The sequence below is a fragment of the Falco punctatus genome (genome assembly GCF_963210335.1).
Source record: "Falco punctatus genome assembly, chromosome: 4".
In the NCBI taxonomy this organism is placed as follows: domain Eukaryota; kingdom Metazoa; phylum Chordata; class Aves; order Falconiformes; family Falconidae; genus Falco; species Falco punctatus.
In genome coordinates, this window is record NC_137583.1 from 5,513,728 (window position 1) to 5,529,508 (window position 15,781).

At 44.6% G+C, this 15,781-nt stretch overlaps 1 protein-coding gene across 6 annotated transcripts in view; it reads right to left on the minus strand.

Moving 5' to 3' along the window:
• PHF2 (PHD finger protein 2) overlaps positions 1 to 15,781 on the minus strand; it is a 100,443-nt gene that overhangs the window by 70,468 nt on the left and 14,194 nt on the right. The window lies entirely within an intron of this gene.

The window sequence follows — 15,781 nt, forward strand, 5'->3', positions numbered from 1 at the left end:
CATTCAAAGTAACCTGTCTAAAACTGATTTCCTTAAGTTTCCTATGATGCCATCATGAGTGAATAATAATGGAGCCATTAATTTGTTTCCAACAGGAAACACACGTTGCATTCTCCTGTAATTTTTCGCCTATTTCCAAACTACTGTAAGTGTGTTAGGAACTGCTAACTTAACATTTTTGCAACTAATCTGGACCAAACTGACACGGGAACCCCTAAATATTTTTTAATAACACATTATTTTCAACTGCACAGGAGCAGTAACAGGACCTGAAATACCCAGCAACTTTCAGTGTCATTAGTAATGAATGTGCTCTTGAGATTGCACATTGTTATGGGGTAACATTATGCTGTTGTAAATTGCTATTTGCTTCAGCTGATTCAGACGTCTGCAAATCGACAAACATTGCATACAATTTATGAAGCAGATTTCCATTTACCAAAGAACTGTAAAAAAATGTAATCACGTTGTATTTTGAGATGTGGATTACACATCTCCGTAAACACAGCAAATGGCTTTGACTCTTCACACACCTGGAGCCTCTGGGTCTTTCAGTCTACAATACTTGGCACATGGTACCAAGATTTAGCTATGCTTCTGCAAAGTCTTAGATGAAGTATGGTATTCATTCTGATACATATTCCTAAGCACAATTAACATCATATTTATGTTTAAAATTATGCTTTACATTTTTAATTTTAAAATTATGTTGCGCCTATCAAGACAGTACCTTTACTGGAACTCGTATAAAAAGAGCAGAAAGATGCAAACTGTTACCAATGGCATTTATTTCCAAAGCTACTTAAGTTATTATATGGGAAGTAATAAATTTTCTCATTTTCTTCAGGCAGTTTTTATGCCTTTTTTACAAACACAACATAAAGTGTTAATATTGCTTCCCTGCTTGTGGCTTATCAACACAAAATTAAAGAGCTCAGCCTTGCTCTCCTTGGAGGGAAAACCTTACCTAAAGAAGAAACACTTCCAGTCCACACAGGCTGGGCTCCCCTAAGATACTCCATTGTTCCCTAAACAACTGTGACATTTTCTGTGAAATTTCCGTCCCCTTGAAGACCTGTGGCACGAGCAAGACCTGGGACGGAGCCTGCTGCTCTTGCAGGCATTTTGCCACAGGCTTTGGTGGGAAAGCAGCAGCCAGTGCAGCTGAACCTCCCCTGCAGCAAGCCCTGGCAGCCGTGGCTTGCATTTAAAGCGAACAGTTCTGTTTTGAGCAGAATTGTGGAGCTCCAAGAAAGCAAAGGAACAAAAAATTCAGAAAGAACAAAGAAAAAGCAGCAGCCGGCAGGTTTAGACTGTGACCGTCACTAGTCAGATAGGCTCTGAAAACATTCTCGCTCGCTGCTAAATTCAGTTTTAAGCGCTATTCAGAAACACCTCCTTGAAGCCTACTTTTCTTCCTAACACCATTTGCCAACATGAAAATGCAGAAAAAATTATTCTGAATAGCATTTGTAGCAAGTACTTAGTGTCTGTGAAAAACTTTCTGTTACCAAAGCGTAAAATGATGACTCTGCTTGTTCTGCCTCCTACAAAAAAGAAACCCCAAGCAAATAAAAAAAAACCTACCAAAAGAAAAAAAAAAAAAGCCAACCCCTCCCTGAGCAAAGCCTCCTAGGAAAAAGCATAGGCTTGACAAATTAAAAACTTCAAGGCTTGTCTTGTCATTTCTTTGTCAACATAATGGGTAACAGCATCTCTGATTACAACTGATACGTTGAATTGATCATTTCCTACTTTCCTTTATTTTGGAAGCGTTAGGGAACAACTCCAACTACTGTTTTTTCCAGCCCTTTGAGAATTTTTCAAATAGCATCGAAGTAATCTCAGCAACAACTTAATTTCAGCATGTCTGAAATGGAAAAATCTAGCAGTATTATAAAAAGCGATACAAATTGTATCTGGGACTTAAGTTAGCTGGAGAGTCAGCAAGCAGCCTGGTAGTTCCCTTGCAGATGAGTTATGCACACAGTGTAACAGCTTTATTTACCTTCCAGGCTCCTTGTTCTGCTACAGTCCCTGCTCCTGTCCTCTGCAAAATCACCAGCGCTTGGCCGTGGGAAGCAGCTGCTCACTGCAATGCCAGTGGTGGACCCTGGCCAGGCAGTGAGAGCATCTCGCTCCCCCCAGGGCCACTCCAGAGCACCTCCAGTGAAGTGCACACAGCTACCACAGCTACCACGGGCCATCCTTGACTGGTGTGAGCAAGTGATGCAAGTTCAGAGCAGCCCCAGTTTGTAGGGGGGACCAGAGCACGCTGCTAGTAACAAACTGAGTGCAGGAGTGAGCTTTACACCATTTACTCACTGCTGTTCTCCACATTTTAACTCACGGCTTCTCTGGATGTCTACTACAACCACCCTATGGACACCAGTTTTCTTACCCACTCCTCACACAATACAGCTTGCAAACATCAAAAGTGCATCTGAAGCACAAACACTTGCTTTCTAGTAATACTCACGGTACCCACCAAGGCCAACGGACTGCATTCAGCTTGAAAACCCAAAGAATAAAATCACGCCACCTGCAAACCAACTCATGTTTTTTCTCGGTTACAGTGAGCAGCAAACATGCAGGAGGAAAACACAGCTTGTCAAAACCAAACCCTTGAGTTACGTAAGAAGTAAAATCAGGTAACTTTTGCTAAGAAAATATGTAACCCAGAATGAAATCCAAAAAACCTCCAGAAGAGCAAGCAAATTACATGATCTGCATTCCGATAGCAGCATTCCAGAAACCACAACTTGTACACAGATTTGTTCGTTCAAATAGCATGTATAACGAGAGCTAAATATTCTGACACACGCTCAGAAAAATCACAGTGGATTGACACTTATCTGCTATGCCACATCACTGCCAAGCTGCAAAGGAGCACAGTATGTTCAAGACACACATTCTGCCTTAAAGAAATAATTTTCTGAAGACACCAAGTAACAGAGGAAGACTCCACGCAATTAGAAGTTTGCTGGGCTTCTATGAAATAGAAATACTGCAAAGATCATTGATGCATAGTTGCCATGCAGCGTAAATCAGTGCCAAGCAGAAGGGGAGCTAAGGGGATGCCTGTAATAGCAAATTCAGATTCGGAGGCAACTCAAGTGGTCAGCCAGCTGTCAGGATAGGAAATCCAGCAAACACAGACCACTGCACTGCTACCAGACATTCCCGGTCCTCTTCCGACTCAGTCTTCCACAATTTTCACTCGTCTTCCTCTTCCAGAGATAAACTATTTATTTTCTTCATTATGTTATGTATTCCATTTAAAATATTAATGCATTAATTAATGTGCATGCATGAGAGTGAAACCAAACCCAACCACAGAGAAGTTAACCGGTTTGACAAAAACTCGGGAGGAAAGGAGGAGCAAAGCCAGCAACAAAACCTTATAATCCCTTCTCTGTCCTCTGCATTAATCTCCGTGTTTGACCAGTTTGCCTGAAAATACAAATGTCAAGTATTTAACATAGAGTTCTGACTAAAACAATTTACACAGCAACATTAAACCCAGAGTATCTTTATGTTCCACAGTTCTACAAAGCACCCAGAAACAGCTGCAGCAAATCAGCGTAGGGCTGCGTCGTACCATGAGTTTCAACCAGAGCGCCAGGCGCACCACAGCAACAGATGAAAATGCTGAAGACCCAAGGAAAGCAGAATGAAATACGTAGTTTTTCCTCAAAATACATTTTTAGGTTATTGCATTGAACAGAACTTACTGTTGTAAAATCCAGCCTGGTCAAATGACCACAGAGCACTCTAATGACTGCTGTGGCCACACCACCCGCCTCCTGTTGACCACAGAGGACACCTGCTCAACAGTACAGCTCCTTCTAGCATGACGCTGGGTAATTGGTTCCATACTCACTCCAAAGGCAGCCTGTTATTTACTGAATCCTCATTACTAGTTTTACCAGTGCTGAGGTCCTCTCATCTGAGTATTGCTCAGCTCTCATTACTCCGTCCCCAAGACCCCTGCAGACGATAGCTATAGGTGCTGTGGAAGGAATGGGTACGTTTCAATGAATACGGTGATGTCATTAGTAATCTAGGACTGCTTGAAGATTTAGGAGTAAAAGTGCAGGGACTGTGAATAATACCGCAGGGTGAAATGCAGCTGCGGATGAAAAAACGTTACTATTTCTGATACTGTTTATAAAGCATAAACTGGAAGATAAAGTCAGTGCAGAAGGCATGGAATGCCAGGATACACAGTCTGCTCTGCATGACTAAAGAAGGCTCTAAAGAAGTTAAATACGTTGTTTCTCTTAATTCTTTGGAAACCTAGAGAACTGATTACACAGGACTCTTACAAATTAAGCAGGTATTTCAGAGATATCTCACCTTCACCGCTCCAGCGTGCCTGTTGCAGGGCTCGGAAAGGATTATTCTCCTACAGCACTGTTTAATGCACTGCTGCATTCTGAAGCTTTGTCACACAAGTTTTACCCTCTCTTAAACATGAGACCAGACTAACCACAGAATGTGAACCCTTGTAGCAGGAACAGTAAATAATTTTCCCCAACTACCACTTTACACCTGAGAAAGGCAGACACAGCCGGGTATCGCTTTAGTCACAACCCAAACTCAGCCTGACTGTGAAATACCCAGCTTTCCTGCAGAGCTGGTGAAGCACTGCTCCCACAGCCAACAACTGCTGAGAGCTATCCGGTTGTAGCTCTGTGACAGTGACACCATGGTTGTGACTAAATCCAGCATGAGCCCACACTTGTCAAGTGATTTCACTTCTCTTAAATACTCATGCTTTCACTTATCAGTGCTAGTTCACCATATTGGAGAGCGTTTCTCTTTCTATGAACTCAGAGCACAGTTTTCTGCTATTATTCATGAGCCGATTCAAAAGGTAGAAAACCAATTTCAGAACCAAGCTGCTTAAAAAATAACTAATATTTGGCTTCCTTATAAGTTTAATGTAGATAAACATTTGCTGCTTGTGCCTGATAAGTTACCACAAATATAGACAAAGCAAAAGGGAAACATTAATGTTGAGTGGAAGATATGTGAAAAAAACATTCACTGTAATATGGTCGAAAATTAAAAGGCCTCTGTACAAAACTAGAAAATTAAATGTATTTCTTGGAAATACTTCTGTGGAAGAAATTTTCAAGTACTTTCTCAGCAGAACTCGAATGAACAATTATACCATCTCGCAACTAAAGATGATAACTCTCTTCGCAGAAGGACATCAAAATGTTGATAGAAAAATCTGAGAAAAAGGGCTCTTCAACTCAACTAACAAAAATATTAAGACACAACACCTGAAAACTAAAAATAAGCAAACTTAGATCGGAAATACATGTGATTTTTTCCAACAGCGAAGCAATAAACCATTGGGACAACTCATTAGCAGATTTGTTGCCTTTTCCTCAAGAGTACATGTGCTTTCAATTGGCTGACGTGTTTGTTCTAATGCAAAAAAGTTGGCTGATAATCTATGTAAGAGTTCAGAATACTGTCAAGCACCATTTTGGCATTAAAAACTGTGAATCCATAGCAGCATCTCAGAACAAGCCTGAACATTTCAAGCCTGAATGCTCCCCAACCATCTAAGCAATAGTAAGCCCAGCCATTTCGGAACTAAACTCCCATGTTCCGCTGTAAGGAAATGGCATTCCCATCTTTTGCAGACCTTCTCTAACACCCTCCATACCATCTTTATGCCTTTCAATAGTAAAGCTTTACCAAGAGGTCTTGTCTCCAGACCAGGAATTAGTCAAGTCTTTAGAATGATTAATCCCTAGTCAGCAACCAAATGTAGAGTAGAAGCTTTAGTGTTTCATACAGAGCGAGCAGGGATGAGTGAGCTGAGGCTGCTGAGAGGTTGCCTATGGACTTCTTTTCTAGCCAGATTACACGCAGTGGGAAAGCAGCCTTAGGTTTTTGCTCATCCTATAGGTCTTGCTGCTTCTGATGGTACTTCTGTGACTTAGATTTCTGAAGTTACCATGGAAAAAATACTTAATAGCTCTACAAGTGTACCATTCTTTGCTGAATTAGTATTCATTCAGGTATCCAGCAGGATCCCTCTCTGTGACAGCATTCTTTCATTCCACAAGAAATATTTCTGCGATAGGAGTTCTTATGCTATACCTACAGCAGTCTATAAGGAGCTATACGTTGAAGTGGTCCTGCTCCCAATTAACTCTAGCTAACAAACCACATGTTTTATCTAAAAAAATTAAAAGTACACTTGATACATTCTGATTTTACATTCCTTAGCAACTGCTGCAATTGTATTTAAGGACATTTAGCGATCAAGAATGGAGAGGAAGAAAATCACAAATGGATAGCGTGGTAAACCAGGAGATCTCTCCTTGCTCAGACACAGGCCAAACAGCAACACAAGTCCGTAAGCCCTTTAACATCCCCCTCCTGCCCTGATCCAGAGACTTTGGTGAGATGTTCAATAGAAGGCATTAAATATTGCTTGTGTCCTGGCTACATGGGGATTGTATTCCTGAATAATGATCCTTGGCTGTTTCATGTGCTCCCACGTTATTCTGCGTTCATCTAAAAACATAATGAAAACCATTTGCATTCTTTGTTGTATCTGGAATCAGAAGGCAGAGGGCTGTGCAATGCCCAGCGCTAGGCATGTACAATGAGATACTGTTCTGCACCGTAGCAGTAACAATACAGATCTGAGCTGAAAGGGTAATTCACAACCACATGGCTCACATTTAACGAGTGTATTTTTATACACACGAACAATCGCAAACGCATACTATAATAATTTATACTCCATGTGCAAATCCCACGAAAACCAAAGATATCATCTGGTCAACCCAGATCACTCTGCTGTCCCCACATAGTGTAGACATGATGTCATTGTGCCAAAGGAGCAGAGGAAGACTATTTTTAAAAATAATGAGTATGCATTAACTAGGGTTTTTTTAAATCATTATATTTTGGCCATATCAAATCCAGCTTTTCCAGACCAATGAGTGACACATACGACATCGGAACACTGTTCCTGCCAATTTTCACATTTCCATCACCTTCCATTGAGATGTTAACAGCAAAAAAGGAGGTTTAACAAAAAATCACAACTAATGACTCCTAGCAGAAATATCTCACTTCTTTTTTCACTTGTTATATCCTCTCAATCTGCCAGATGAAAACTTCAAGGAAAAATGCTCTCCCTGAGAGTAAACGTACCGTATTTTTTGCTAAAAGAGGAAAACGCAATGAAATCCATAAGCAATTAAATAAAAACAAGGCAACTGTAACTTCAGCTGCTCTCACATAGCTTCAGATAATCAGATTAACAACTGCAAATGGGAAATTTAAAAATACTTTTGGTTTTACAATTCTGATTTATTTTTTCCTGTCAAAATATACTATTGTTTAACTTTCTGCTTGTGTCAAACTAATGGATAAAATACTAAAAATTGCTGACTATCCTGTTAAAAGACCTACACCAGTTAACTGTGCAACTTTAAGCACATAAACACTGCAGTGAAACTCAGTGTCCTCACATCTGCTCAGGTCTGTAAGGACACTACTAAGCCAGGGTTCCATCTGGAGAAGTAGCACCCACCATTTTTTTGGGATGTGCCTGGGAGAAAGCGAAGAGAGGAACTCCTCTGTGGACCACTGGCAAGCTATCCTTCACATGCTGTCAGCCTCTTCCAGCAGCTCTACCCAGGACTCAACAAGGAAGGGTTTGCTCTCTCTGAGACCAGGGGAAAACCATCCTTCGGTGCCCGGAATGCACGCCAGGCTGGGATGCAGCCCTGGAGAGCACCAAACATTGGAGCAGGAGACGTTGCAGTCTGATCACACCATGCTACCAGGGACCACGGTCACAGAACCACTGGCCCTCAGACAGTGTTATTCAGAAGGGGTTGAGCTACTGAATCATCACATGGAGTGGGGGACAAACCCACCAGGAACGAGTCAATGTGAGAGACTTGGTGAAATTTGCCTGTTATTGCCAATATATTCTATGTGGAGGGTATTTAGATGTAACAAACAGCTAGGTAACATCCTAAAATAGATTATGCATAATGCCCTAAAATAGATTGTGCACAGGCTTATTCTTTTCAAATAAAAATCTAGAAAGGAATTACTATTCATATCACTCAGCGAGTGTAAGATTTTCTAATATACACCCACATTATGGTGTTCCCAGCCACAGATGAGACACATAAAATGGTTACTATGAAAAATCCAGTTGATTTCAAGGAGCTAGCTCACCCGTATCTCAAAAATGCCTCTAGTGCTGCTACAGAGCACCTTTATATCATACTTCTAATGTCACAGACCACAATTTAATAAAAATTTTTGAGCAACCATAAAATATTTTAGACATGCAAATTTCTGATAAACAAGAAAATAAGTCACTACAACTAGCCATTTAGCTGATGGAGTTCTGTTCATCAGAATAACACTGTAATAAGAGTATAACTCTGGTAGTGGGATTTTGTATTTGCTGTGATCCAGCATTCAAATGTATTTTGGAAGTGCAATAGAATTTTGCCAATAAAGCTGTGGGCAAAAAGATCATTTACTTTTGACAGTGAAAGATGCCTGTTCGGGCTGGACAAAAGGCTGGTGGCCTCAGCAGACCGCTCACATACAGTGCACAACTTGGCGCAGCCTCTGCACATGCCCACAGTGCAATCCAGAAGTGTAACCCAAATTCATGATGGCAGACCAAAGCTGACTTTAAACTCGTGGCAGTTGCACAGCTCCAGGCACCAAGTATTTACTGAGAGCCCTTGTGCAACTGCACAAACCATGCCTCGGCCGAAGCTCACGCCTGCATTATTACAGGTTGCTGTATAGGAGACAGCTAGCCAGGCTAGAAAAATACCCTTAGTTTTCAGTGTAGATATACTACACTCCTATTATAAAATATATATCATTCAGAAAGAAGAAAATATATTAAGGTAATATTAAAGATGATGGGGTTTAGAAAGCCTTAGAGTGATTCTGGAACACTTTCTCTTCACCAGTTTCTCCCCATACATAGTTACGCTGCTTTGATCATTTTTTTTCAAGACATTTTCATCCATTTCCTTCATCATAGAGCTATTCGAAGGAAAAAGCACTGGGTAACCAGTTTGCATGCAGAATTGATCTTTTTGTTCCAACATTGCTTTAACTTTTCTGATTAAAAGCCAGCATCTGGTAAGGGTGCAGTCCCACTACTACTGAACAGGTGCCTGCAGTACTGCTCACAAAACGCAGTCAAGCTAAAGGTTCGGGCTGCTGAGGAGCACTCATTAATTCATACTCTTTTCCAATTTTTTCTTTTTTAATTAAACATGAATTGTGCTTAATATTCATTACATTTTATTCTTGCAGAGGTAAAATATGTTTTAAACCCTCTGAAATTAAAATAATCTTTAAATATAATGACCTTCTGTGATCTATACTTACTCTCAGGTGCCAGTGTACCAGACTTGTACCAGACAACAGCCCTTCCTATGTTACTGCCTACACTCGGTATCACTCAGACTTGGATCTTCTAAAGCATACTTTAATTCAGAGAATAATTCCATGATTTCTGAGCTGACACATCAGAACCTCGATGTTCAGGCCAGCTAAATGCTCAGGATACCTAAATTGCTATTTACATGAACTGGAGCAATCAGTTTTTTCACAACTAGACTCCATCTCTCAGTTAAACATTTTTTCAAACTGAAACCTCAGCATCTTCTAACAAGCAAGTTTAAACACAAGGCACCCAGCCACCGCAAACCTACAGGTGTCTAATAGTGATGCTCAGTCCTACAGCAAAGAACTGATCAAAAGAGAAATGCTCGCTCTGCTTCAAAGGCAGCTTTGTAGACTGAGGTGTTGCACAGACACCCATGAAAACCCAGCTACTACTTAGGCAGTCGTCCAGAAGGGGACAGAAGTCTATAGAAATGGGGCAGCTAATGCACTTTTTGTTATCTGAACACGGAGCCTATCCCGTGGTTTAGCAATAGCACTGTGACAAGTGCTTTTCCTGGGGATGTCAGCTTACAATACCACCACGGAAAGGTGAAGGTGAACCTCAATTCCCATGCAAACTTATTTTTTTCAGTAACAATTCAGTCCTTTTAATTTACACCAAATACAGGTTTTCAACCCTCTATCATATCTTCTCTGCAAGACAGAACTGCAGATAACACTGTGTATTTGGAAATCTGCTACACAAATTGAGACTATACTTTTAACAAACACTTTGCAAAAGTATTCTTGCAGCTGTGATTCATACTGCAATGGCCCAAGAGACTCTGAGGTCAACTGAGAGTTTTAATGGCAGACTGAAACTCTGACATATTTTCCACTCTGAATCTCAGGCTCTTTCTCAGAGCACAAATGGATGTGAAATGGTAAGACAAGAAGTTTATTTCGCTATGCCAAAGGACCAAGAACACAACACTGACCAGCAAGATGCAAAACCGACTCGCTTTACCATCTGGCCAGCCTCCCAATGCTCTGGAAATAGATGTTAAACATCACTGTGGGGCCACACAATACTAGAAGGCAACAAAACCAGCATCGGTACCGGGACCAGTGCGCCATGTGCTTCTACCTCTGTGCAGCCCTGGATATTTAAAAAGAACTTTAAGGAAGATATAAAATGGATTTGAAATAAAAAAAGCTTCTAGGTTCTCTGAACAGCTTTCAACCTGCAGAATAAATAATGATGTGTTACTGAAAGGAAGATTAAAATGACAGCAATTCCAACCTGAAGACAAGAAGGATTTTAAGTCTTGTCTTAAGTCCAAATCTTCTTCACATTCCATGTTGACAACTCTTCCCTCCCCCCCCAAAAAAAAAAAAGAAAAAAAAAAAAAAAAGGTGTTTTGGGTTGTTTTCCTTCTAGGGTAAACAACACCCACTAAAGTGTCCATGTGGACACTTTATCCGGAATAATTTGCCTGCTTTGTGGGCTCTGTGAAATAATTTCTAAATAACTTGGGTTCCCCCCTCGCTTCCCAGCACAGGGCATAAGGGAAAGCATTCTGGTATAGGTATCAGCATGGCTTATTCACAATAGCTGCTCTGGTCAACCTCCCAGTACAACTGAGGCTGTAATGTTGATTACAGCAAAACTTGAAATAATCTTTAATACATAGTTATTAGAAAAAATTACACACCTTGTTCCTATCTGAACTCACACACTAAAGGAAATCATGCTTTGCATGGTACAATTAACTTCAGTAACTCTCTCCACTGTGATAAATACTAAGGCAAACAGCACTGTATTTTTAAGATTATCCTCATCTTAAAATTTTACCCAAATTACCAAATTTGGCCACAGCTAGCAATAAGCCTATGTAAAAGAAAGAAACCAGACAGCGCCATGTAAAACTAGACCTATTTTTAAAAGGGCCGACGCTGAATGGTCCAGTAGGAGAATAAAATCTCCCCATCCACAGGGAATTTCATTTTGTGATGTAAGAGAAGTGCTTCTCTTAACCCGGCCGGAGTTCATCTTGTGCATCAAGGCACCTTGATTAACACCCATCACAATTTTATGCTACTATGGTAAGTACATGAACTACTTTTAGATAAGCCAACTTCTTGTACTTTTACTGAGATACATACTTCAGCTATGCCTGGGACAGTAAGTTTCAATGTTTAAATACACATGGGGTAGAAAACCAAATACAAATAACACCTGTTACTTTATTTAGCAAGTGATTGTGTGATCCCATACCTACCTGGTAAAAAAATATCCACTGCAGAGAAAAAAAGCAATTTACCTTCCATCACCTAGAGCTGTAGTAAATAACCCAGTACAGATTTCTAGTTGAACAAACTTGCAGAAATGGACTTGCCTTGCCTTGAATATTAGGTTCTGTAACACTCCCATAGTAGATGAGATACTTAAGAGACCTGTTGTTAAATACGACTTCTTCCAGCCCTCAGCGGCTTACATTCACAACCTGTCAGCAAACCTACCCTCGCTGCTTTCAGCTGCAGCAAAGGCGCTTAGGAGCAGGGGGTGTCCCTGAAGCAGGCAGCTCCAAACCCCACGCAGCTTCCCAGATCACAACCAGCACCACCAGCACCTAGAAGCAGAGGAGAAGGTGGTGCCCTTCAAGCAACGTGCCTTGGCCAAACCGCTCCGCCAAGCCGGTGAACCATCCTGTCCCACATCATCAAATGCAAGCCTGCACGGTGCACGGTAACACAGCGCAGAAAATATCTCCTCCAGGCTGCAGCACTGCCTGCCCAAAGCCAGTTATCTGGCCAGGCCCGCAGAGGAGGGAGCAGAGCAACCTACTGCCTAGGCACCTGCTGATTCTCAGCTTCTTCACCCATCAGCACACGATGCAACTCCGTCCTCCTCCTCTCCTGGCCTTCTCTAAGTCCAAAGAGCCATCTCCCATACCAACAGGCTTTATGTTAGAGGGGTGCCTACAGCCCCAGCTATTGCCGCTGCCTGAAGTCCTGTTGCTGGGTAACATGTGGAACAACGCCAGAAGCTCCTCATCAAGAAGGGACCCAAGAGGAAGGCCATGACACACGCACCAAACAGAACAGTGGAGGAGCCAGGAGAGCATCCAGCACTGAGGTTGGCTTTTTACAGCAATGGACTAGAAGCAGTTGAGGTGTATGGGCTTTTGTTACACCAAACAGCCACATCAAAGAATGCAAGGTCTTCACAAAACGAGGAGTCAAGCAACCCCACTGTCTGCTTCAGCGTTACTTTCTTTTTGCCTATAAGATCACCTCCACCCTCTCCAGACACAGCTTGAAGCTGCTTGTCTGAAAGCTGCTCAGGCAAACAGAAAGCACAAAAATGACTGAAACTCAATCTAACAAGAAGTCACAAACAGCATTTTGCGAACATACTGGTGGCTCAACACACTTCATAAATGGTGTCTAAGGGTCTCCGATGATGGGTAACATATGGAGTTGCAGCAGAGGGGCTCAGAAAGAAAGGAACTGGGCTAATGACAACAAATCCTTTACTCCTTCTTCCTACAGACCAGCAACACCACACGGGAAAGACTACCAAAGGCTACCGACCTATAAAATCAACGCAGATGCCTAATCCTTGTCTATGAAACCTATCAGGCATATGTGTCAATTCAGCCATACGGTCTAATGCAGCAACTCCACTGCGTGCCAGCCTGAGATCGCAAGGATGACAGGCGCCCAGGCGAGAGCAGCCAGTGCTCCGAGGTGCCGCCTTCCCCGCCACACAGCAGCTCAGATCCCGCAGTGAGGGACCACCTGGACGTTTCTCGGGACTAAGTAATGATTTCTATGGGAAGATCTAACACTGCTTCACAAGAGAAATCCTCCCTGAAAAGGATAATAAAAGCCATCAGTGATATCTAAAAGCCCCTGAGAACCCCAGATCTCAGACCCTGTGGCACTTGTACAGGGAAGCGACGTAGAGCACCCGTTTCCAAACTGTAGCCAGCAGCATGTCAGCAAACTGCCGACTGCTCAGTGGTGGTCTGGAGAGCGCTCATCCAACGTGTGGCTCGTCCAGCATCTCCCCATTCCCACCTTCTAAACTGCACTAAATAAGTTTAACGTACGCTTGATATTTTTATAATATAAATTTACAATCAGAACTGCTGAAGTCGCTACAGAGATGTTACCCAACCTCAGATGTGAGGGAGACTACGACTGCTACACGAATAAAACCGTGAAAAACATTTCCTTAAATATTGGGGAACTACCATCAGAAAGGAAGCATGAAAATACCTGACCTGCTTCTAGAAAAACAAAATGGAAATGACACTTTTTTTCTTTTCTGAAATGCACAGTGTACATCACGTTAAAAAGAGACGTAAGTATGATCAAACAATTAAAAACCTGGGCAAGCCTCCTTAATGGTATGCAGCTTTGCACATTTGTTTATTTCTGGTTACAGTACAGTTTCTATATAAACATTAATGCTACTAGTGCTTCAGGTGTCTAGGAGAGAGGATAATTTTATACAACTAAATCCTGATTCTTATTTTTCTTTGTTGAATATTTATTTATTCATGTAATCCCAAGAAAAGCAAATGGAGACATATATAAGCTGTTTCCTGCTAGATCACTCAGGTGATCTATACCTTAGGTTTTGACACGGTGAGAAGCAGTTTGGGGTTTCTATACTTCAACATCAACCTCTGGCTGCTACTGTGAGCTAAGCAAAAAGGGTACAGCCCCCCCTGCAACAGAGCTACAATTCCGTTCTGTCCCATTATACCACAAAACCTAATACCTTTCTTTGTGCGTGCACAAGTTATCGCCCCTGAGCTGCCAACGAAATGATAATTTCCTTGATCCGTTACAACTAACCTCTTTTCATCAGTTTTATCAAGATTCACCACTGCGCACGGGCCACTGAATCCCTTTTACCCTTTTATCTTTCCACGAACCCTCTCTGTCACCACTTGGCATGAAAATCTTAATTTTTCCACGTCCTTAAGTGTTCCCAGTTCCAAGCACACAGCACCTGAGGCTTCTCTCCAGCGTCTACCTCGGCCTCCCCCGTGCCCAAGCCCCAGGGCCGACCTGGGCACAGCCCTCACGCCTCATGCCCGGAGCCCCTGGTGCAGGGCACCCCCCGCCAGCACCCACGCTGGAAGTTACTGGTTTCGGTATTTCGCTTCATGTTTCCACACAGCTCTTCCAAGAACGGGCAGAGCACCATCCCCAGCGCCACGGCGAAGTTTGCTGTGCTGGGCACACGGGCAGCGAGGGGAAGCCGGGCCTAACCCCCGGGCCCTCCCTGCCTCCGGGATCGGGGGGGGGGGCAATTCCCGGAGCTGGTTAACTCAAACAGCGGGGGTTTAACCTTGCTGGCTCCCTGCCATCCCAAGCGCTCATCAAGGTGATTTACCAGATTTTAATTTCACTTTTTACACTTTCATGACGCGAGGAGAATCGCTGCAAAGGAGGCAGCGCTCCATCGGCCCCCTCCCGCACAGCCCGCACGGCCGCCCGCCGGCACGGGGACCCGGCGGGGCCGCCCGGGGCTGCCTGGCAGGGTCGGGCCCCGGCAGCCCCCCGGCCCGGCAGCCCCCGCAGCCGCGGCCCGAAGGCAGCCGCCCCTTCCCCGCCGGGACCCCGGGCCCGCCCGCCGGGCGCGGCCGAACGGGGTGAGGTGGAGGTGACCGTCCCGGGTCCCCGGCCACCAACTTCCCCATTTCTCACGGAAGAAAATAATAACGACACGCGGTGCCGAAGTTGCGCCCGGCCGCCTCAACTCCCGCGCGGCCGCCTTCCCATTGTCTGCGGCCCGGCGCTGGGGAAGAGCGGGGCCGAGCAGGGCAGCCCGCCGCCCGGCCCGCCCAGCCCGGCTCCCCCGCCCCCGCCGCCGCCCGCCGCCCCCCCCGCCCGGCGGCCGCCGCCGATACGGCAGGCCCCGGTCTCGGGAGCTTCGGCGGCGGCGACAGGGCCGGCCCGAGGAGGAAAGGGGGGGGCGGCGGCGGCGGCTGGGGCAGCCCCCCGCCCCTACCCGGGCCGCCGGGGAGGCGGCGGGCGCCCACCGTCAGGCGCGGCAGGGCGGCGGAGGTCCCCGCCGGCCGCCTCCCCGCGGGGCGGGGGGCCCTGCCCGGGCTCAGGGGCGGGCTCTGGGCGACCGGGGTCTTCCCCGCCCGGCCCTCCCCGCCTCAGGGCCGGCGCTCGCCCGCCCCGCCCGGCGCCCGCGGCTCCCGGCGCGGAGGGGCTTCCCCTCGCCCGCCGCCCCTCCGCCAGGGCGGGCGCGGAGCTGGGCCCCGCCGCGCTCCCCTCAGCCGCCGGCCCGCCCCGCCAAGGGTTAAGCCGCAGGGCTGGCGCGGCG